The sequence below is a fragment of the Equus asinus genome, chromosome 9 (assembly GCF_041296235.1).
Source record: "Equus asinus isolate D_3611 breed Donkey chromosome 9, EquAss-T2T_v2, whole genome shotgun sequence".
Classification (NCBI taxonomy): Eukaryota; Metazoa; Chordata; class Mammalia; order Perissodactyla; family Equidae; genus Equus; species Equus asinus.
The window spans coordinates 21,657,740-21,680,684 of NC_091798.1; the positions used below are offsets into that span (position 1 = coordinate 21,657,740).

At 43.3% G+C, this 22,945-nt stretch overlaps 1 long non-coding RNA gene across 1 annotated transcript in view; it reads right to left on the bottom strand.

Moving 5' to 3' along the window:
• Window positions 1–22,945, bottom strand: part of LOC106832150 (uncharacterized) — a 149,871-nt gene that overhangs the window by 75,206 nt on the left and 51,720 nt on the right. Inside the window, exon 5 of the long non-coding RNA XR_011505737.1 lies at window positions 327–525. This is a non-coding gene — a long non-coding RNA (uncharacterized lncRNA). The remainder of the gene's footprint in view (window positions 1–326; window positions 526–22,945) is intronic.

Sequence of the window (22,945 nt, forward strand, 5' to 3'; positions counted from 1 at the left end):
GAAGAGATACATAGGGCAAGGTATGGGGAAAGGGCACAGAGCTTCCGTGCTCTCTGGGCACACTGCTCTCCCCGCACCTCTACGTGCTCCCCAACCAGGAAGCTCCCTGAACCCAGTACTTTGGGGCTTTTACGGAGGCTTCATCACACAGGTGTGACTGATTAAATCATTGGCCATGGGTGACTGAGCTCAATCGCCAGCCCGCTCCCCTCCCCAGAGTCAGGAGGGTTGGACTGAAAGTTCCAACTGCTAATCATTTCTCCTGGCAACCAGCCCCCTCCTTAGGTGTGGTCCAAAAGTCACCTCATTAATGTAACACAACACACCTTTATCACTCTCATCACAGGAAATTCCAAGGGTTTAGGAGCTCAGTGTCAGAAATGAGGGTGAAGACGAAATATACATTTGTTATAAATCACAGTCTCACAACTGGGCATCCATGGGATTCAGAACTGTGTCTTCCTTATTCAGCTCCATAGCCCCAGGATCCAGCAATTACATTTTGTTGGGAGAATGGAAGAGTACCTGAAAGAAGAAAAAGAAAACATACAAAATTAAGTAAGCCAAAGAACAAGAAATCTCAACCCTAAATCTAATCATTCTTCCCTTAAGGAAAAAAACGAGGGGAGAGTGAGTGTGGAGGAGGTTAGGGGAAGGACCTGAGTTACCGATCGGGTCAGGTGCAAGGGATGCCAACAGCCGAAACGACCACCTTGAATTGCTAGCCCCAGATCAGCGCCTATGAAACTTGAGTGTGCCTTAGAAGCACCTGGGGAGCTTGTTAAAACACAGATTGCTGATTCACCCCCAGAGTTTCTGATTCAGTAGATAGGGAAATTTTGCATTTCTAACTAATTCCCAGGTGATGCTAATACTGTTGGTTCCGGGTCCAGCACTTTGAGAACCAATAGCACTCACCTTCATTGCACATTAGAATCACCTTGGGGGGGCTCATAAAAACACACAGGCTGTAACCCTGACCAAGTGCATCAGAATCCCTGGGGATGGGACCAAGTTATGCCAGCTTTTAAAAACTAGGACCAGGTGATTCCAATGTGCAGCCAAACCAGAGAGGAAGTAACGTTGAAACTGGGGTAGGCTTGAAGTTCTTATCCCGTAAAATAACAGCTAATATTTCTTGAGCCCTTACCATGTGACAGTCACTCTGCTGAGCACATCATTGCGTGATCTCATTTAATCCACACAGGAACCTGTTAAGTAAGGACTATTATTCCCATTTTACTGATAAGGAGAGTCACAGAAATTCGATAATTTGTCCTAGGCCATAAACTGATAAGTGACATCCTGGAAATCCAGTTGAGGTCTATGTCTATCTGAAGACTCCTAACTACTAGGGGTCTTGAGCCCCTTCCCCAAGCCACTTAGTGCTCTGGCCTATGCCTTAAATGTGTAGTATTTGTTTGTGTCCAGATGCCAACAATCTGAGCTAGAACAGTTGGAATCAACTTCATATTTGGCATTAGAAAATAGATAGATGGATATATGGATGGATGGATGGATGATGCATAGACAGATAAATGGATAGTGTAAGGGATCAGAATTTGCCACCCCAAAATGTGTCTCTTTGGCTTGATTATTTTTTTTAGGACAAAAGACTCTGAAAGAAACTTTCACCTTCCCCCTAACTGCCTAAAAGATTTTTGGATAGAAGCCCTGTCCCCAGGAGAGGCCATCACCATAGATAACTCTGGGTATTGGTAGACTGGGAGAGTCCTTGCTAAGCCCATTCTTATCAAAGTTCTGTCTCTCAGGTCACATTGTCTATAGATAGCCCAGAAAACAATAATTTACCAAATATTTGCTTTTCCATCTCCATGTAAATTGCCTTCCTCCCCTTTGAAGTCCCAAACCACTACCCCCAGCATCCTCCTTTGTCTTTAGCTGAAGATAATATTATGATGGTGGTGGCTTTGGCCATTTTGGCAAGTTACTCAGTTTTCCTGGGTTTCTCCCACGTATACATGTTACTAAACTTTGTTTTATTTTCTCCTGTCAACTTAATTCTTAGACTAGCCAGAAGGACCTAGAGGGTAGAGGAATACTTCTTCCTTCACCTACAATAGATAGATAGACAGATGTAGATCTGCATTCATAGATACATATGTGAATAAAAAAATGCAAATCACAGAATGGTTGTTTTACTGAATTCAATACTTTTTTTAAACACAGCCACTGTCCTGCTTATACTCCTTCGACAGCTCGCAATCGCTTCCAAGACAAGCTGAAACTCCAAATATGGCATCCAAGGCCCTTCATGATGGGGCCCCTGCCACGGTCTCTCCAGCCACTCACACCTCCTCTGTTTACACCCGTCTATTTTCAGTTCCCCAAATCCAGCCACGCCACCATGCCTTTGTCCATGCTCTTCTTTCTCCTTCCTTCCTCCTTATCTGCCTGGAGAACTTCTACCCAACCTTTAAAACTCAGTCAACCTCCTCCCCATAATCCTCCCCCACATCCCTTCTCTGAGCAGTCACAGCAGCATGTGTATCACATTCCATCTTACTGTCACTATTTACCATTCTCTATGCCATTTACCTGTTCGCTGAATTTCCAAAGGGACTTTTTTCACAGAATCCTGGCTCTGCCCTGAGAATGAGACTTCCCCTGAAGATCCTCGAGTAAGGCCTGTACTTTCTCCCATCCACCAGGCCTGGAGATGTGGTAGTGTCCTTCCTCCCTCTATAAAATCCCTGCAGCTTCGAATCTCATGCTATCAGACTGCACCACCCACAACCCCTCCTTGTTACAGTCCTACTCCCAGCACCACACCTTTCCTTCCTTGAATATTTAGTTCCTGGCTCATTGTCCCACTCTCCAATATCAGTTCTGTCTTAATTATTGGTGATTTCAATATCTACATCGTTGACCCTTCCAACGTCCTGTTCACTCATTCCTTGATTTCCTCCGACGAACTTGTTCTCCATCCCACTTCACCTATCACTCCCATGGCCTCACCGCAGACCGTAGACTTTGTCATTACCAATCACTAAAACCCCTCCCAAATCTCACTTTCAAGCATCCCACTCTCCAAGTGAGGACATGTCATGGGGGAGAAGGTGAGAGACAGTGCCCAGAGGCTCAGATTCCCTAGTCCATTGTCATCACCGCTCCCTCTTGCCCTATCCACTGACTTCTTCTCACTTTGTCATACTCACTTGGCTAAACCACACATTTCTTGGTTAAAACCAAATCTCTGCCTGCTCTGCACCTGCTCCCTGAGAGCTGAAAGGGACTGGAGGAAAATATAACCACACTGACTGGGTCACTGACCATGAACCTCATGACCATGAGGTCATGACCATGAACCTCAAGCAGCTCCTATTGCTAGTCCATTCACTCTTCCACCCTCCTGGATGATTCTTTCATCCCTTTTCCTCTCTTTGCAAATCTCAAGCCCCATCCTCATTTTCAGCCCTTGACTTTGCTTCTCTAAATCATTAAGAAATTAAAGGCGATCAGATAGGAACTTCCACAAGCTCCCACCTTCCTTCACTCTCCTGCATCTGCACCCGGTTCTGGCCACCCCTCCTATGGCTATGACATAGGATGTTAGAGACCTACCCTCTGGCCACCCAGGGATTCCAGACCCTGATGCACCATGAAGCCAGCATTCTTCCCTCTCTGTGCCAAATTCTGTATCTCCTCTAGGTTGGATGATACCACTGAGACAGAAAATAAACTGTGGTGGGGGCATAGATTTCTTCTTTTTCTTAAATTGGAAATTTAAATTATTCCTCTGTGCTTTGTACCCAAGCAAAGGATAAGGCCCTTGATACACTATTATTTCAACAAACAAAAGGCTGGGCATCGTTGTATCATCCCTCCAGTGGACGCCTATTTATCTGGCTTCTACTTATTTCAAGTACAGTGACCCAGAGAAGACAAATAAAATAGGATATGAAGTCCTTAATGTGTTGGATATCTACTCAGATTAACAAAGACCAATTGTTCAATTCAATCAGTAGAAATAAAATCTTATTCAATCTTTGTCCCTTGTAATCATTGGAGGATCTCAAAAGTGAACAGTGTGTGGGAGTGGGAAGTATGTACGGGGGCAGAATGGGGATGGAATGGAATGCCACTTTCTGTCAATGTTTTTTAAAGTCTTCACTTTTCCCAGAGGATTTTTGAGAAAGAAGACTATGTATGATTTTTCTCTCCTTGCTTTCCAACCCAAACTGTAGACAATTCAAATTCCCACTTTCTGTGTTATGCTAGTTAAGGCCATAGGAAAGAGTCTTCTAAAGGTATGTGCATCTTAATTTACATCGAGCACTTACCATCTGCCTTGGCATTCTGCAAGTGCTTTATGTCTGTTATTTCAATCTTTTTGTACTCACTTCACAGGATAGGTAGTATTTTATCATCATTCCCATTTACAGATTTGGAAACTGAGGCTTAGATAAATTCAGAGATTAGCCCAACATCTAAGAAGGCGAGCTGAAAATCGAACCTAGGCAGTCTGACTCCTGAGTGTGTATATAAGGGATGTCACAACACCTTCCATTCCCCTCTTGGAGATTCACTCCTTTGTACCCTCCAATCCATTAGGTATCTAAAAGGAAAATGAGACGAACACAGTGGAGCTTCACTGAGAAGATAAAAGATGAGGTAGGTCATACAGAAGGGATCGACTTCTCAGGAAGAGAATTAGCAGAGGCAAAATGCAAATTCTGCTGGTGGAGAGTTTACATTTTAAATTCTTATCTGCTAATACATCGGTAAGGACATGGTGACCCCAGTCTCTAAGTGGCTGAGGAAGGTAGTCTAAGGTAGTGATTTCTGGAGTGAAAAGTGCCAAGGTTTAAAGCTAGGCTCTTCTTACTATGTGATCTTGGGCAAGTTACTTAACCTCTCTGACCCTCAGGTTCTTCTTAGGTAAACGGGGATGACAACAATAGTAGCAACTTCACAATCAAATTGGTACCAGTTGTTAACCAAAGAGATGCCATTAAACTTTGAGCGCAGCATCAGAGACTGAATATCCAATGGCCAGACCACATGTGAAAATAGAACTCTAACCCACTATCTGCAACCAACCAGGAAACCAACCCATTATCTACAGTAACCAGCCCAGGAAGCCAGCCTACTTACTATGTATAAGCCAGACTGGTGAAAAGTCAGACTGCTGTCTCTAGAAAAAATCCATGGAGCCAAACAATAACTCCTGTAACAACCAGCCCAAAACAGGCATGACTTGACTCACAATGGGCAGCTTCGTTACATTTTATCCTTGCTTCCAACTTAGGACCAACCAGAGAAAGCCGAATATGCACCTTTAACCAATCACATTAGATGTCGTGCTTCTAGTGACTCCACCTACAACTTCCCCGTGCCAAGAGCCTTCGATCGGAGCACACCTGAAGTCTTCCCTTTTCTCCACTATAAAGCTTTCCCACCCCTCTGCCTCCTTTGAGTCTCAGACAAAACACAAGTGATGGTGGCTGGCTCCCTTGTTATAGTTCTGAGTAAATAGTCTCTGTCTGTTCTCACTGGGTTGGTCTTCATTTGTTTCCACAAGTGTCAACTGAACTCACTCAGGTGAGAAATGATGGAGACTTAGATGGAGGTGGTAACAGGGAAGATGGAGAGAAGTGATCAGATTCAGGATATACTTTAAAGGTAGAACCTTCAAAATGTAAGAGGTAATGGAAAGTGAGAATCAAGTTTTAACTTGGATAACTAGCTGGGCAGTGGTGCCATTACAAAGTCGAGGAAGGCTGGAGTACATTCTCAAACTGGAGAATCAATGCCTTGGGTTCACCTACTCCCTGCATACACAGCAACGTAAATAACTCCAAAACTCTTCTCTATCGAAGAGACCATCTCCACCAGCCTGACATGTGGCCAAAGGTCATTTCTTTGGGTGGGGGAACCTCCAGGGTGTTAGTTCACGGGTACCCATAAGCTCCCACTGCCCACTCCCACTGCCATTTACTTCCCTCCCCCTCAAAAATAATCTTTGCAATCTCCTGACTGATATGTGAAATTTCACCCTCGGAACTGACTTCAACCACAATTAGAAAGTTAATAAAATAGTATAATCTCAATTTTTTTTTAAGTATGTGTATATCTGGAGCAAATACAGCAAAATGTTAACCACATTTGTTATCTCTGGATAGTGCTATTCTAGGTGATTTAAATTTTCTTCTTAATACATTTCCGTATCTCCTAAGCCTTTAATAATGAACAAGAACATTTCTTATTAAAAGAATACATTTCCTAAAAATGAGATCTCTGAGATAGTTAATAAATTAAAAGCTGTCAGTCATGTACTCCCCGGCATGACAGAATGGAGTGTTATTTCACCCATGTGCAGGTTCTGATGGGGTGCGCAGAAGACATGAGAACTGGGTGGGGGCTGTCTGATAGGGTCAAAGGCACAAGGAGGAACGTGTTCCCCAACCACTTCACAGTGTGGCCAAAGACAGCCCCGCGTCCACAGGTGTGAGAGAGAGCAGACATGGAGCTCGGCTCACAGGCATGAGCTGTGAGAAATACAGATCAGCTCTGCATTTCCAAACACTGTTTCAGGGGCATCACTGCCAGTCTAAAGACAAGGGATAGGGGCTGGCCCCGTGGCCGAGTGGTTAAGTTCGCGCGCTCTGCAGCAGGCGGCCCAGTGTTTCGTTGGTTCGAGTCCTGGGCGCGGACATGGCACTGCTCGTCAGACCACGCTGAGGTGGCGTCCCACGTGCCACAACTAGAAGAACCAACAACGAAGAATACACAACTATGTACCGGGGGGGCTTTGGGGAGAAAAAGGAAAAAAAAAAATCTTTTAAAGACAAGGGATAGCCTATTTTTTAACTAAATAATTAAAGTTTTTGAAATGCAAACAGAGGCAAATTCAGAATTAGGCGGTCCCAAGAGAACACAAACTGGAGCAGATGCAGCCCTGCCCAGACCTCACCGCCAAGGCCTGGACCGGGAGAATCACCAAGGTGTGTGGCCGTACGTTGTCACTGAGATGAGAAAAGGAAGTGAAATGATTTCAGGCACTGCTCCCCTCCCCCAAAATAGAGGAGGAGAGCTGTCATCACCCAACCCCCACCCCAATTCAACAGGCCTTCTGCTCCAAAAACTTTAAATTGTAGACTTTTTGCCACTCATTCCTGGCTAAACTGACAGCAATATCTGTTTACTTTGGCTTCAAAGCAAAGACTAGGCCCCTCCTGGGTCCAGGACTTCGAATACTCAGCAGTTAGGCTGATTCCTACTGGAAAGATGATAGAAACTTTCTCCCTCCTAGGATAACTTCCTCCTTCGGCGTGTACATAGCAGAAGTGTAGATGGATGGACTCGAAGAATCAAGGGCCCAGAAAAGTCCAGAAGCACATTTTCTCGCTAAATAGTAACACCTGAGGAACACTTCAGACTTTTTTTTTTCATTACACTCCCATACTAACCCAAAACTATCCAAACGTGATAAAAGCATGTTCTTTCAATGTTATTGTTTAACAGACTCGTCAGAGGATTATTTAATTAGGACTTTGTTTGGTTTTGCCATTCACTGCTTGTTTAGAGAACAGACATTGTGAAAATAATGATAACTTGTAGATTTCTGTCCCAAAGGTTACAATTTCATTGCCCTGTAGAACATTAACCAATTTTGTATTTTTAGAGAATTCATTTCCACTTTGCTTTGACTGACTTACTATATAAATGTCTGTTCCTCAAATTCTCTTTTTGAACCAGCTCTACCTTCTTACTGAATCATTCATTAATTGATGACTTGAGTAAAATTTTCACACATATTTATCTTTTGTATGAGTTGCGTGTCAGGGAGGAAAACTTTTCCTCTACTCTCTTGGACTCACTCTTGGGGGCCTGCAAACAGACAGACCTGCAAACTCAAAGAGATTAGCAAGAGAAAAAATATATTTTAATCATGTATGTATGCAGCTTCATAAAAAAGATATGACTCAAAAGGGCTTATATATCATCTTAATAGGGGAAGGGCAGGGGGAAAAGGGCACTTGTGGGAAACAAATGACTTTGTTGTCAGTGGTGTTGTTGAGGAAGATTGGCCCTGAGCTAACATGTGTTCCAATCTTCCTCTATTTTGTATGTGGGATGCCACCACAGCATGGCTTGGTGAGCAGTATGTGGGTCTGCACCCAGGATCCAAACCCACAAAGCCTGGGCCACTGAAGCAGAGCAAGCAAACTTAACCACTATGCCACCAGGCCAGCCCCAACAAATGACTTCTTAGAAGGAAAGGGGAGAAAGGGTATTTAGAATAGATTCAGGATATGATAGTTTTGTGACAAGGTTTTTGATGTGATGCCAACCTGTCATCTCCAAGAGGATTAGAAGAGTTGCTCCCAGGAGGGTATTCATGACAACTGAGTTCTTTTGAAAGACTGCTTTTAGGCAGATAAGGGATTTCAGGATCACAAGTGCCTCCAGCTCAAAATAATTTTTATGCAACAGTGGCATATTCTGGGCCCCTTCATCCTTCACGTTTTAATTTTTTGGAAACTTATTCCCCATTTTGCAGATGTGAAAACCCAAGTCTCAAGGATAGCAGAAGAGCCACACCTCATCAGGATCAGAGGCAGACCTTAAAGCTAGTTCTGACACTAAAGTTTTCCCACATTGCCAAACTAAATAGCTGTGTGACCTTGACCAACTCACTTTCCTCCTCCAGGCTATTTCCTCAGATGTAAATTGGGGCAGGTAGAAAAGATGATCTCCACAGTTCCTTCCAGATCTAGTAATCTCTGGTAAAGTTAATTACTTGGCAAAATGATAAAAACATCCCAGACTGATCTTCAAGTCCTCTTGCCACTCTACCCCCTCCCTAATGATGTCACTTCATGAGTGAGGCTTTTCTCCCCAGGCAGAAGCCCATAGTCCTGAATTTTCTCTCTCCCCATTACACTGACCTATCCCATGTCCTCTGCGTCAGGAAACAACTCCAACAGGGAATCTGCTCACGTTATAAACTATAAAGTAATCAATACTAAGGGTAAAGCTATTAAGAGATCAAGGTCTCACACACATACACATACTCTCCTCAAAAAGGCATCAGTATTTGCCTTCCAGGAAAGATAAACTCTTTACTCAAGTGGGTGGTGTCATCCCAGGCTGCATGGCAGGCCAGTGGGGTAGCTTTGTGTGAGCAGGGGAATCTTAACACCCCTACATCAAATGTACTTGGAGGGCTGGGTTTTGGTCCAAACAGACCGGAACTGTGTCCCGGCCAGCACCAGTCCCCATGCCACACCAGCTGTTATATATTTTGAGCTTCACCCTTACTTTTTTGCCTTGGTTCATAGAGTCACATCTGCCTCCAAGTACATACTACAGTGACAGTGTCTCTGCATCTGTTGCTAGTCACTCATCTTCTCCAACCCAAAATGTAACATTTGCGATTGCTGTTGATTAAGATGATTAGACTTGGATCTCATTATTCTTCATTATATAGAAAATAGAGGCTTAAGTGTTTTTCTTTTCACTTATTAATCTGTCCTAATGTTTCTACACTGAATATTTCTTCAATGCTAGAATTTAAATAATGAAAACAACTAATGCAGAGACTCTATTAAGGATAAGGAATGAGCTACCATCCTGATCCCATCAATGTAGCTTGTCTTTTTAATGCTCTTTTTCCTTCCTCCCTGGCAATTAAAAGACAAGCATCTGTGCTGGAGGAGGGGGTGGGCATGCACGTTTTAGAGAAGAGAACCGGTAGGACAGTTTTTGCTACTGCCAATGCTGTAACGACATAATGTCTTGACTTGTGGGAGAGTCATTTCAACATGATTTTTTACAAAGATGGTGAGTCTTCTTCTGGGTTAGCATCCGATCTCAAGGGAATGTCTTGGCCTAGACAAGACACAACACAAGTGGTCAAAGATGCAAGGAGAATAATGGTCCTCAACCCTGGCTACACATTAGAATCACCTGAAGACCTTTAAAAAAATATGTGTGCCTGGGTAGCACTCAGACCAATAAAATCAGAACCTCTGGTAGGGAGGGCCGAGCATAGGAATAGAAAATATCTACAGGTGATTCCAATGTGCAGCCAGAAGTAATAACCCCTGCTGTAGAGGGGTGTTCAAAGAATCTTTGCTTATAGATGGAAAACAAGTTATAGTTTATTGATTGGGTGTGATTAATTAAATTATGATGCATCCACGCAATGGGATACTTCCCAGTCTTTTTTTTCCTTTTGAGGAAGATTAGCCCTGAGCTAACATCTGCCACCAACCCTTCTCTTTTTGCTGAGGAAGAGTGGCCCTCAGCTAACATCTGTGCCCATCTTGCCCCACTTTTTATATGTGGGACGCCTGCCCCAGCATGGCTTGACAAGTGGTGCATAGGTCCACACTCAGGATCCGAACCGGCGAACCACAGGCCTCCAAAGCAGAAGGTGTGAAATTAACTGCTGCGCCACTGGGTTGGTCTCCCTTTGTTTTTTCCTCATAAGGCAAATCTATAGATGTTGGGCGAAGCCATTCTCTCTATCAATGCTTTGGGCACAATAATTAAGACCTATCTATAAGTTTTTGGGAGGCCTATAAAAAATGTCAGAGACCTAAAAAAAAGCTGTTGAATACAAAATGTAAGAATAAAACTGCAAAGTTGTGACAAATAAACGTTTGTCTCTAAAACGTAATATCATGTCAACTTCAGCAATTAATGAGTTTATCACATGTGAAAACAGTTGGTAAATTATATTCTCACCTCAAGAATTCCTGAGTATGCACGGTCAGTGGTTCTCAAAATGTGGCCCCCAGAACAGCAACATCAGCCTCATCTGAGAACTTGCTAGAAATGAAAACTTTTGACCCCACCTCAGACCTACTGAATCAGAAACTCTGAGGACAGAGCCCAATTATCTGTTTGCACAAGCCTTTCAAGTGATTCTGATACGTGCCTAAATATGAGAAACACTGTGCTAGATAATCACTAAAATAAAAGGATCATAACCTTATTAACCAAAATTCAAATAACCAATCATAAATTAAATAATAAGTAGCCAAGTAACTTACAAAGCATGATTTAAAAATCCTTTCAAAAATTTCTACTGAGAAAAATATATATATCCTCAAAAAGATAAACATAAAACTATCACATGATCCACCAGTTCCACTCCTAAACATACACCCAAAAGAATTGAGAACAGATACTTATATATCAATGTTCATAGCAGCATTATTCACAATGGCTAAAGGGTGGATATTACCCAAGTGTCCATCAATAGGTGAACTGATAAACAAAATGTGGTCCATATATACAATGGAATATTACTCAGCCATAAAAAGGAATGAAATTCTGATATATGCTACAGCATGGGTGAACCTCAAAAATGTTATGCTAACAAAGTAAGCCAAACACAACAGGACAAATATTGTAGGATTCCACTTATATGAGCTACCTAGAATAGGCAAATTCATAGAGGCAGAAAGTAGAATAAAGGTTACCAAGGATGGGGGGAGGGGAAATAGGGGATGACTGTTTAACAAGTGCAGAGTTTCTGTTTATAGTGATGAAAAAGTTCTGGAAGTGAATAGTGGCATGGTTGTACAACATTATGACTGTACTTAATGTCACTGAATTTTGCACTTAAAAATGGCTAAAATGGCAAATTTTGTGTTGTATATATTTACTACAATTAAAAAAATGTGAGCTGGAGAACCAGGGGAGCCCGTGGGGTAAGGCCTGGTCCAAGACTAAAGCCCTGAGAACAAGGGGAGCCTGTGGCGTAAGGCGCGGTCCAAGCCTGAAAGCCCCAGAACCAAGAGTACTGATGCCTGAGGACAGAAGACGGAGATCCTAGTTCAAATGAAAAGAACAAATTGGCCCGCCCCTCCTCTTTTTGTACTGTTCAGGCCCTCAGTGGATAGGATGATACTCACCTGCATTGTGAAGGCGATCTCCTTTAGTCTACCAATTCAAATGCTAATCTCTTCCAGAAACATCCTTACAGACACTCCCAGAAATAATGTTTTACCAGCTATCTGGGCATCACTTAGCCTAGTCAAATTGACACACAAAGTCTGCAGATGGTCTTTTTACCATCCATAATCTTAGACTCTAAGCTCCTCAAGGGCAGAGACCGTTGTTCATGAGTCTCCAATATCTAATACGGCACCTGGATCACAGTAAATGAATGAATGAGTGAATAAGGGAATGAGCAAATAAATGAAGAAATGAGTGCATAAAGTCTTTAGGCAGTCTAGTACCCAATGAATTGTGTGCAAAATTTTGTGCAAACATGAGTTTTTCAGAGAAAGGGTCCATGTACCTTTCATTAGATTATCAATGAGACATAGCCCCACAGTCCTTAAAACCACTGGTGTGGAGATGGGGACAGGATGGGGTGGACTAGATGATTTCCTATGAATGGCCCCTGGCAAGTATTTCAAATAGATCAAATAAAAGCAAGCAGCAGACAACCTGACAAGGTGACCTCTCGCACTGGGGACAAACGAGAGGAAATCAGAGTTTATTGCATGGAGCTTGATTCCTTCGCTGACCATTCCCCTCTGAGTCCTTGAGGTTCACCCGTTCTCTGATTTTACAAAAGCAAGTGAATACTCTGTCATTATCCTGATTGCACTTCTGGCAGACACTAGCTAGACACAGATGCTTCCAACTTCAAGAAATATCAAGAAAAAGCCTGTTTTTTAGAAGAACTGAATCCTCTGCTGAGGGAAGAGCCTGGCACTGACGTGAGTCACACTCAATTCAGCAGACGTTGAACAAGGTCGTACTGGGTAACAGAGGCTAGGAATGCACACGAGATTATGCCGCCACCTCTGGGGAGCTCGTAAGTTTCACAGAAGGGAAAGATAATCCTCTGCTCAACTCTCCCTGCTAATCAGAGAAACGCCAATTAAAGTGACACTGAGAAACCTCTTTAGATTCATCAGATTTCTTTGGTGAGGATACGGGAGAATGAGATGTTCGTGGGAGTGAAAACCTGAGGTCATGCTGGAGGGCACTGTGTCGGTGCTCACCATGTGTCCCACCCTACCTCACCAAGGGTCAGTGTGGCTCACCCAGCCACTCACCAAGCCTACTCCTGGGTATACACCCCCAAGAAATTATCACACTGATTCCTAAGAGGACTTGTGCAAAGTTGTTCTCCAAGGCTCCTGGAAACCCCAGATGCTCTCTTTTTGCCTCGTCCTACTTACAGAGAACATGTTGGAAACATTGGTTGAATAACGTTCTGCCACATGAATTGGAAGAATTCAGATGTAAAGCCCTCCACCTAGCCTCACCACCTAGCTCCATGACTCCCATCTCTAACCATCTAGGGAGTATAATGACCTCTGTTTCCAGTGGTGAGGGGTTATTAGAGGGAAAATGTCCCCTGGATGCTGAAGACAGAAATCAATTCAGGAACATTGCCTTAGATGCAATAGACATTTTGGCCATCACTGTATGAGAAAATAGAATGGGAAGCTTGGAAATTAACCGTACTAGGTCATTTCATCGAGTCCTTTGCCTCTCATGGGTTAAAAGCTTAAGGCAGCTTCAAAAGCTCAGATCTAGGGAAATAATTTTCTATTTTTTCCTGAGACTAAAACTTTGATTCAGCAGGACTATGAACTCTTGGATGGAGGGAACTAGAAATCTAGAGGGGAACCTACCATCGGACACAAAGTTTTGAGAGTAGAACCCAAATACATCAACTTTATAAATAGTTTTAAAATATCAGCATGGTTCCATGTGCTAGTAATGAATTCTATCCATGTTGCTTAAAAACCTCAGTTTCTCTATGAGGATTATAGTAGAACCCACGTTATAGGAATGTTGTGAGGAACAAATGAAATAATAATTATGAAGCATTTAGCACATTATAGGTTGCCCATGAATGTTAACCATTATTCACAAAATTTTTCTTTTATTTTCTTAGCCAGTAAAATTTATTAAGACTTTTTGTGTTCCCTGAACCAGCCCTTGGGAATAAAAACTGGACATGGAATTTTTTAAAGCTGAACAATAACTTAGATATCATCCAGTCCATTTTTTTCCAAATCAAATCTTTTTTTTATTTTTTTTTAATTGAGTTAATGATAGGTTACAATCTTGTGAAGTTTCAGTTGTACATTAATGTTTGTCATTCGTGTTGTAGGTGCACCACTTCACCCTTTGTGCCCACCCCCCACCCCTCCTTTCCCCTGGTATCCACTAAACTGTTCTTAGTCCATAATTTTAAATTCCTCATATGAGTGGAGTCATACACAGATTATCCTTCTCTCGCTGGCTTATTTCACTTAACATAATTCCCTCAAGGTCCATCCATGTTATTGCAAATGGAATGATTTTGTTCTGTTTTACAGCTGAGTAGTATTCCATTGTATATATGTACCACATCTTCTTTATCCATTCGTCTGTTGCTGGGCACTTAGGTTGCTTCCATGTCTTGGCTATTGTAAATAATGCTGCAATGAACATTGGGGTGCATAGGACTTTTGGGATTGCTGACTTCAAGCTCTTTGGATAAATACCCAGTAGTAGGATGGCTGATCGTATGGTAGTTCTATTTTTAATTTTTTGAGGAATCTCCATACTGTTTTCCATAGTGGCTGCATTCCCACCAGCAGTGTATGAGGGTTCCTTTTTCTCCGCAACCTCTCCAACATTTGTTACTATTAGTTTTAGATATTTTTGTCATTCTAACGGGTGTAAGGTGATATCTTAGTGTAGTTTTGATTTGCATTTCCCTGATGATCAGCGTTTCCAAATCAAATCTTAATTATAACACCAGAAAACTAATTAAAAACAGAGCTGCTTTAGTGGGAGAGGTTGGTAAATGGAGAGCGGGCCTCTCGCCCTCCCCAGGGAACCCTAGGGTACCACAGAGCACAGTTTGAAAACCACAGCTCATCCAAACCCTTCATCTTATGGATGAGGACTGTGGGGTTCAACAGTCTAATTGCTTGTCCAAAGTCACACAGCTAAGCAGAAACAGACAGCCTGGGCTAGAAGCTGGATCTCCACTATCAAGAAATTTACCAACTAGCTACAGAAACAGGACGTATGCATGCTAGGATGTGGAAGAAAACTGGGGCTTATTTTTTCAAGTTATATTATCAAAGCCCGGGCCTTGGCTGAGCCCCTTACCCTCTGGGTTTCAGTTTCTCCGCTGAACTTTCTGTTCTTAATAACTTATGCCTTAGAATCCATTACAACGAAAAGAATGATCACTTATGTGTTCAGTGACTCATAGCCATTTTTTATTGAATACTTTTATGAATGTGTGGATTTGTCATGAATTTATTACCTAAGTAAAATAAAAATACGATGACATTGTAATTAAGGAAAATCGTTTTGAATAAAACATCATTATGTAATTTGGAAATACACAGAAAAAGCAGACCGCAAGCATTAACTCTGATTTCTGTTATTTATCTTCTCTGTGCTCTGAACAATGAAATTTACATGATTTTTATGCAGCATTGAAGCTTTATTTTTTGAAGCTTACTAAGGAATATTTCAAATACACGAAGTAAGCTCTGCTTGCTCTGACACCCGATGCTGAGCAGGGCAGAGGGACAGTGAAACTGGCTGCTCTGATAAAATGTAATTCTTCCCTCATGGCAAGACTGAAGGTGAAATGATTTTGAGGACTGGATATCTTCATAGCTTCCTTCTGGGCAGGAACAATCAAAGGGAAGTAAGACTGACTTCAGAGCTTCATCCACTACCTGGGGTTGGCGGTTCGCTGCTTAGCAGCCTCCAGACCCTCCAATTCAGTATCTCTCAAAACCGCATTGGCTTTTCTTGGAAAAACCCACAGGCATCCTAGTCTATGTCTGAATCCTTTTTAAAAGGCCTCCAGTGGAGACAGAGAGGGGCTTCCACCAGAGTGCAGAGCAGATGAAGTGCGCTCACTTCCCTCCACCAGCATCTCCTCCTCCCACCACCCTGGACACACAAATGGTTCTTGCCCAACATATACATGCCACACAGAGGAAGACGCAGGCCCAGGCCCTGCTGGCAAGGTTTGTTGTCTAGTGGTTAAAAAATTCAAACACATAGACATTAAAAGGAAACAAACATTTCAGGGGAAGATGTTCGATGCCAAGTGAGTTGAACGAATTGTAAATGCCATGGGAATTTAACCCACAGAGAAATCATGGCTAGTATTTAGAAAAGACTTAGCAAAAAGAGATGAACCATGAGCTAAGCCTTAAAGAATGACAAGAATTGGGTGGACAGGACGGAGGGTGCTCCAGGTGGGGGAAACAGTAAACAGAGGACCCCAAAAAGGAAAAAGACAAGATGTATGGAAACAAGTGGGAAGCTTGTCTAAGCAGACATAAGCTGTTTGATTAGAGATGGAAACTGAGGCCAAACCACGAAGGATCTTAAACACCAGATAGAGAGTTTACACCTGCCCTTGTTCCCGTCATTCCCTGGTGACACTAATCTGATGAAATGGTTCACAAATGGGCTTAAGGACAGATGCCTTGCCTCCTCACCCTCAGAAACCCAGGGATGCAAATATCTTTCCTGTTCCATACAAAATCCCATCTACTGGTAGAAGCTGCAAAGAGAACTGTGATGAGAAAGATGATGGGGCTGGCCTGGTGGCGCAGCTAAGTTTGCACATTCCAGTTCAGTGGCCCCCGGTTCGCCAGTTCCGATCCCGGGTGCAGACATGGCACTGCTTGGCAAGCCATGCTGTGGTAGGCATCCCACATATAAAATGGAGCAAGACGGGCACGGATGTTAGCTCGGGGCCATTCTTCCTCAGCAAAAAGAGGATGGTTGGCAGCAGTTAGCTCAGGGCTAATCTTCCCCCCCCAAAAAAAAAAAAAATGCTAAGATCGCACCTGAGCTCATCATGAGAGTTGTGATTTACAACTGGTGCCTGTCAAGGATAAAACAGGGAGGAACTGCAGCAAGGACAGCAATGCTGACGCTTTGTGTTTGCCGACTCTGCTTTATTCGAAAGGGATGGCTACCATGGGGAGAAATCAGGCATGGAGGTTGCTTAATGGGGAAAGAATTGTGGGGTAGGGAAGGCCTTACAATTTCTGCTAGTTAGGTTACCAACACTCTTTATGCTTCAGAACAACTCCAAAAGAATGCTCTGCCCCAGACTATCAGTGAGAGTATTTACGCACTAGTGCTGACATCCCACCTCAGCAGTAGAGTCCTATAATTGATTAGTGATGTCTGCCATGGGCTCAGAAGTAAGAAGTAATACTATACATGCTACATACTTACTATGCCTAGTTTTACCAAAGGGACCACACTAAAAGTATTTCAGGCATCAGAACTAACTGATGCAAGAAGTTAGGTGCTCGTGTTTGGTTTGGGGTTGGGAGAGATATGTTTTTCAAATCACATAACCAAGTTGGCAGGTACTCCTATATATCTGTGTAATTACTAAGATTAGCCCAAAATGAACACTGTGCCCCAGAAGGAACTCACGGCAGGACCACAGAGCCCACTCATAAGAGAATCCGGGGATTTTAAAGCCTTTAATCATAGTGATTGTGTTTATCCCAACCTGTTTCTTTAGTGGGACCTCCCCAGTACTTGAAAATCTGCAGCCCACACCTGCCAATGATTCCTGGTGCAGAGCAGCCCTCACCAGCAGTCTCGCCCTGATCTCTGATCTCCCTGCCTCTAATTTTCTCTCTTGTTGGAAGCCCTTCATCTCCTTCCCTACCACACTCCCTGGGACAATGGAGTTTGTCGGCAGAGAGAGCAAATTTTTTTTCTTCTTTTTATTCTTCCTGTAAATTCAAACAAGCGGCCAGCACTACAAGAACTTTCATATTTGCAAACACCCCAGGGTGTTTCGCAAAAATCAATCTGACCGAAAACCATAAAATATAAATTCACCTGATACAAGGACAGGATGACGGTGGAGATTTCTCCCCCTACCTCCGTATTACACGGTGGCCATACAAATGACTCTGACAACTGCACCAATTACTAGAGCCACTGGATAAATCTCAAGGTCAGGAGAATTTGCAGGAAAAAGCAAGCAAATGAAATGCATCTTTAAAGCGTTCTCTTTGCATAGGAGAGCCTGCTCGGGAGCACATTCCAGCAAAAAATAGATGATTTGGGCAAGAAATTTTCCACCTTCCCTTGGTGATACTGCAGCTATCTGAGAATCACAGCCCCACCATCTCTTCCCAGAGGGCTTTCCTAATCTGGAGTCGACGCCATGTGCATCCCTTATTGTGGAAGAAATGAGGATTGTGCTGGGCGTGGGGCAAGGCAGACTGGAAGGGCATAGCTGCTGAATATTTACACACATAAAATGTTAACATTTTTCTAATTATAAAAAATATTCTTAGTGTTGAAACTTTACAAACCACAAGGAAAAATATTAGTCACTCCCAATTCCCCTCCAACCATTGCTTGGTAGCAGACCCCCAGCGCACTCTCCCAGGCCTGCAGCAGAATCTCCTGGTAGATACACAAAAGGAAGACTCCTGGGCCTACCCCCAAATCTGCAGAACCCAGATTTCTGGGGATGGATGAGTCCCCAGCATCCAGATTTTTGAAAAGCACTCCCAGCAATTCTTATGTGAACTTCTTCTCTGATCTGTAAACCCTCCCAATGCAGATACTTGTGTTTCTTTGTTCACTATTGTATTCCAGAGCCTGGCACATAGAAGGCACTCATTAACTATGTGTTGAACAGATAAATAAATTCCGTTCTATCTTTTTTCCTTGCACATATACTTTTCTTCCTTTTTTTTTTGAAACATGTCTTCGTAGTTTTCACTTAACAATAGATAAGGCACTTACCAAATGTACTTGTCAATGTCCTGTGAGCTTCGAAGCCTTATCTCACTTATAACAAACCCATAAAGCAATTATTGTTTATAATGCCCATGTCAAATGAAAAATCCTAGACACAGAGAAGTTATATAATTTGTCCAAAGTCACACAGCTAGGAAGTGGTAGAAGCAGGCTTCAACTTCAAGAATAAAAACCCAGAATCTTCACGCTTCACATCTGCATCCGACTTGAACCTCTTCTCAGGTTTCCAAGATGGTTCATTTTTAATGGTAACATGGTATTCCATTGTACAGATTCACAGAATTTAAGAAATTATTGGATAGTTCCTATTTTTACAATACTGTGCAAAAAGCATGTTAACCAAATTTCCCATAACCATATTGTTATTTCCTTAAATAACTTCCTGAAAGTGGAATTGCTAGGTCAAAGGATGTGAACGCTTTTAGGGTTCTTGATTCATATTGACAAATTGTCCTAAAATATTTTACTAAGATACACATCCACCAGCAGCACAAAGGTGCCTGTTTCTCCCATTAAAAATACAGAAACTTTGAATATCATTAAAAATACATATTTGTGGCTGCCATGTTTTGGGGAGCGTTTTAGTTCTTTTTCAACAAGGGCGCTTCTCACGGGGCCGGATCTTGGCTGTACCAGATCTAGGCAGGGAGACAGAGTTCTCCCCACACCTCCCCCAAAGCGTTCTGGGTTCTGTTTTGTGTTTGTATTTTGCTTTGTTTTACCTCTATACTTTCCCTTATGTTACACCCCCAGCTGTTCTGGATGTTCTCATTTCTACGCATTCCACAAATTCACTTCCTCACCGTTCCAGCCCTCGGTGATCCTATTCCTCAGAAGATTCATGAAAGAAGCCTTATCTACTGTGATTATCCACAGAGCCCTGACAAAGAAATCAAGGCTCAGCCAGGCTGAGCAACTTGCCCAAGGTCACACAACATGTAAAGAGGCAGAGACTGGATTCTCAGAGCTGGAACTCTTCACCACCCACCCTCCACGGCCTCTCCCTTGGCAGAACTTGCCACGTGTGAGAGAAAACTCAAGCTGTGAAGCTACCATTCCCAGGACTGACTGACCTAGCAACCCCACAGCCAAAAAGAGGGATTACTTCTCCCTGTGCAGAGGAGGAGGGAAGTAAAGAGCCTCTCTCCTCTGCCGGAGCACCCGAACGGAACCGTTACTGGTCTCAGTCACTGGCTTCAAACGCTTTGCCTCTGGCGTTACTGAAATCATTATCGATCCGGAGTGTTCTCTAAATGAGCTCACAATCTACCACGGCCCGCAGACCAGCCAGCCTCCTCGGAGCAGCTGCTTCCTTGATCAGCTCTTCCTGGCTCATATTTACTCTGAGAAATTGGAAGTTAAAAGTCAAAGCAAACAGAGATGGAATTTAATTAAACTGAGCGAAGACACCGTGTGCAAGGAATGCTGTTTTTCTCCTCGGATAAGCAAAAGAGAATGGTTGAGTTGGCACCCAGGCACTGCCTGAGTTGACAACTTCTGTTCTGTTGCCCTCCCGGCATCTCTGTCAGCCACTGATTGCATGTATGCTCCGTGGAGACAGGGACTGCGTCCCATCACTCACCATGCTGGTATCTGTCAGGACTGATAAAGAAGTTAAGAGTGTCTCCAACCATGCTGCACCAATTGTTTTCTAAGTGAGAAGTCCAGAGGAAGGCTGCCTTAGGGTTGGTCTGGCAGCTCAACCAAGTCATCAGGATCCAGGGTCTCCTGTTTTCTGCTCCCCCATCCTCATGTTGGCCCCTCCTACCCAAGCTTAATGCTCCAGGCTCTCAAGCTCCAGGCATTAACCCCTACTCAAGGCAGAAAAACAGGAAAAGGGATAGGACCACCAGATCCCCTTTCACGTCTGCCCTTTTTATCAGGAAAGCAGAGGCTTCCCCAGAAGCATCTATCCTTCCTCTTACATCCCATGCAGCTTAGGATCATGTGGCCACTAGATTGGCGAGCAGGGGTGGGGGAGATCATCCTCATCAATTTAGAACAATCATGAGTCTTCGCTGGCGCTGGACAAATTCGTAGCCCAAACAAGATGGAGGTTCTATGAAAAAGGAAGAAAAGAGGGATTGGAAAATAATGTCTGTCACAACTGTTACTCAGCACATAGCAGCAGGCCTGGCACAGAGCAAGTGTTGGATGAAATCATATTCAGTGAAGGGTGAACACCTTTGTTCTGTACCTGAGGATGGAGGGAGGAGTACGGATTGAGGGGCACAGTCAAATAGGAGAACAGAGGCGGGTGGAAGGAATGGATGGCATCTGCCTCCCATCTATTCTTGGAGTAAGTCTGAGCTCTTATGGTTGGGGAAGTAAAGGCCAGGAACTGATGGGACCATAACTCATGAGCATCCTGGTGATATTTTGGGTAAGGGGTGATGGATATTTTGGGTGAGGGGCTCATGACACTGTTCACAAGAGCCCAGTGACAATGGGGCAAGGGGCTGTGAGGGGGGTCCTTCTCTGGGCCACCATATAACCCAGCAATGCTCTGTCCATGAGAAATTGGAAGTTTTGAGAGCATCCACAGAGACCTCCTTTGGCATGGAAAGCCAACAATGTCCTCATGATGGGCATGCAGGAGGCTTCAGAGGCGGCTTCCCAGGCAGTGGACTCCATCCGGGGGAAGCCAGAAGAGAGGAGGGACGAGGCCATGTAGACACTGCAGCTGATGGACTGGCTCTGGGAGCACCTACACAAGCCTTGGCAATCCCAGAAATCACCGGGAAATATTTTAAGGAGGCAAATGCTGTCAGCCAAGCAAGTGGCTGCTTGTGCTAACATAATTTGTGTTTCCAGGCTGGTAACATTTGGGCTGCAAGGGGACAAGACAGAGCTGGCTATAGTTTCCCACAGGGAGGAATACAGCCTACCTAGATTCTCAGAGCAGGTGGCACGGCCAGTGAGAAGCCCACCTGGGAAGCCAGAGTTGGACTTCCCTATTAGGATCTGAGGATTGCGCAGACAGAGCAGGAATCAGAGGAACCGCCAGCAGCCAGGACTCCCACGACTTCTGGGCTGAAGATGGAACAAGATTCACTACGCTCTCACTGGTTAGATGCTCCCTTCTCCCGGGGCCTCAATTTCCTCATTTATAAGATGATGAGCTCACATTACATCTCTAAGGTCCTTTCAACACTGGTGTTCTGTTTACAAACAAGAAAAGAGTTAAAACAAATCCGTGTGACTAGACTGAGGATATGAATAAAGATATGGCCCAACCAACAGGCAGTAAGACGCGTGCTTGAGAATTCAGGCTCTGGACTCAGCCAGACCCGGGCTTAGGGCCAAGATCTGTCATTTACCTATGAGCTCATGTTTTTAAGCCTGAAATGAGTTTTCCTTGTCTATAAAATGGCAATGATAATAGCGATCTCATGGAGTAGTGTTGAGAATTAAATAATACACTCATGTTGCCTAATAAAGTGCCAGACATACACTAGGTGCTTCATAAATGGCACTTTCAACAAACCAAAAAGATGAATTCTCAAGTGATGATCTGCCTTCGGGACTTCAAGAATCTCAATATGCTGTTTTTGGTTTCCAAATCTTTGTTCCAAAAGAAGTCTCCTTTTTTTTTTTTTTTAGCTCAGGGCCAATCTTTTTTTTTACTTTTTTTTAATTTGAGTTCATAATAGTTTACATCATTGTGAGATTTCAGTTGTACACTATTTCTTGTCTGTCACCACATAAGTGGTCCCCTTCACCCCCTGTGCCCACCCCCCACCCCCCTTCCCCTGGTAACCACTAAACTGTTTTCTTTGCCCATGTGCTTGTTTATATTCCACATATGAATGAAATCATCTGGTGTTTGTCTTTCTCAGTCTGGCTTATTTCGTTAAGCATAATTCCCTCCAGGTCTATCCATGTTGCTGCAAATGGGATGATTTTATCTTTTTTTATGACTGAGTAGTATTCCATTGTATATATATACCACATCTTCTTTATCCAATCATTGGTCGATGGGCACGTGGATAGTTTCCATGTCTAGGCTATTGTGAATAATGCTGTGATGAACAAAGGGGTGCATATGTTACTTCGGATTGTTGATTTCAAGTTGTTTGGTTTCCAAATCTTTGTTCCAACAGAAGTCTCCTTTTTTTTTTTTTTTTTTTAGCTTTTAAACAAGCACATGGGCAAAGAA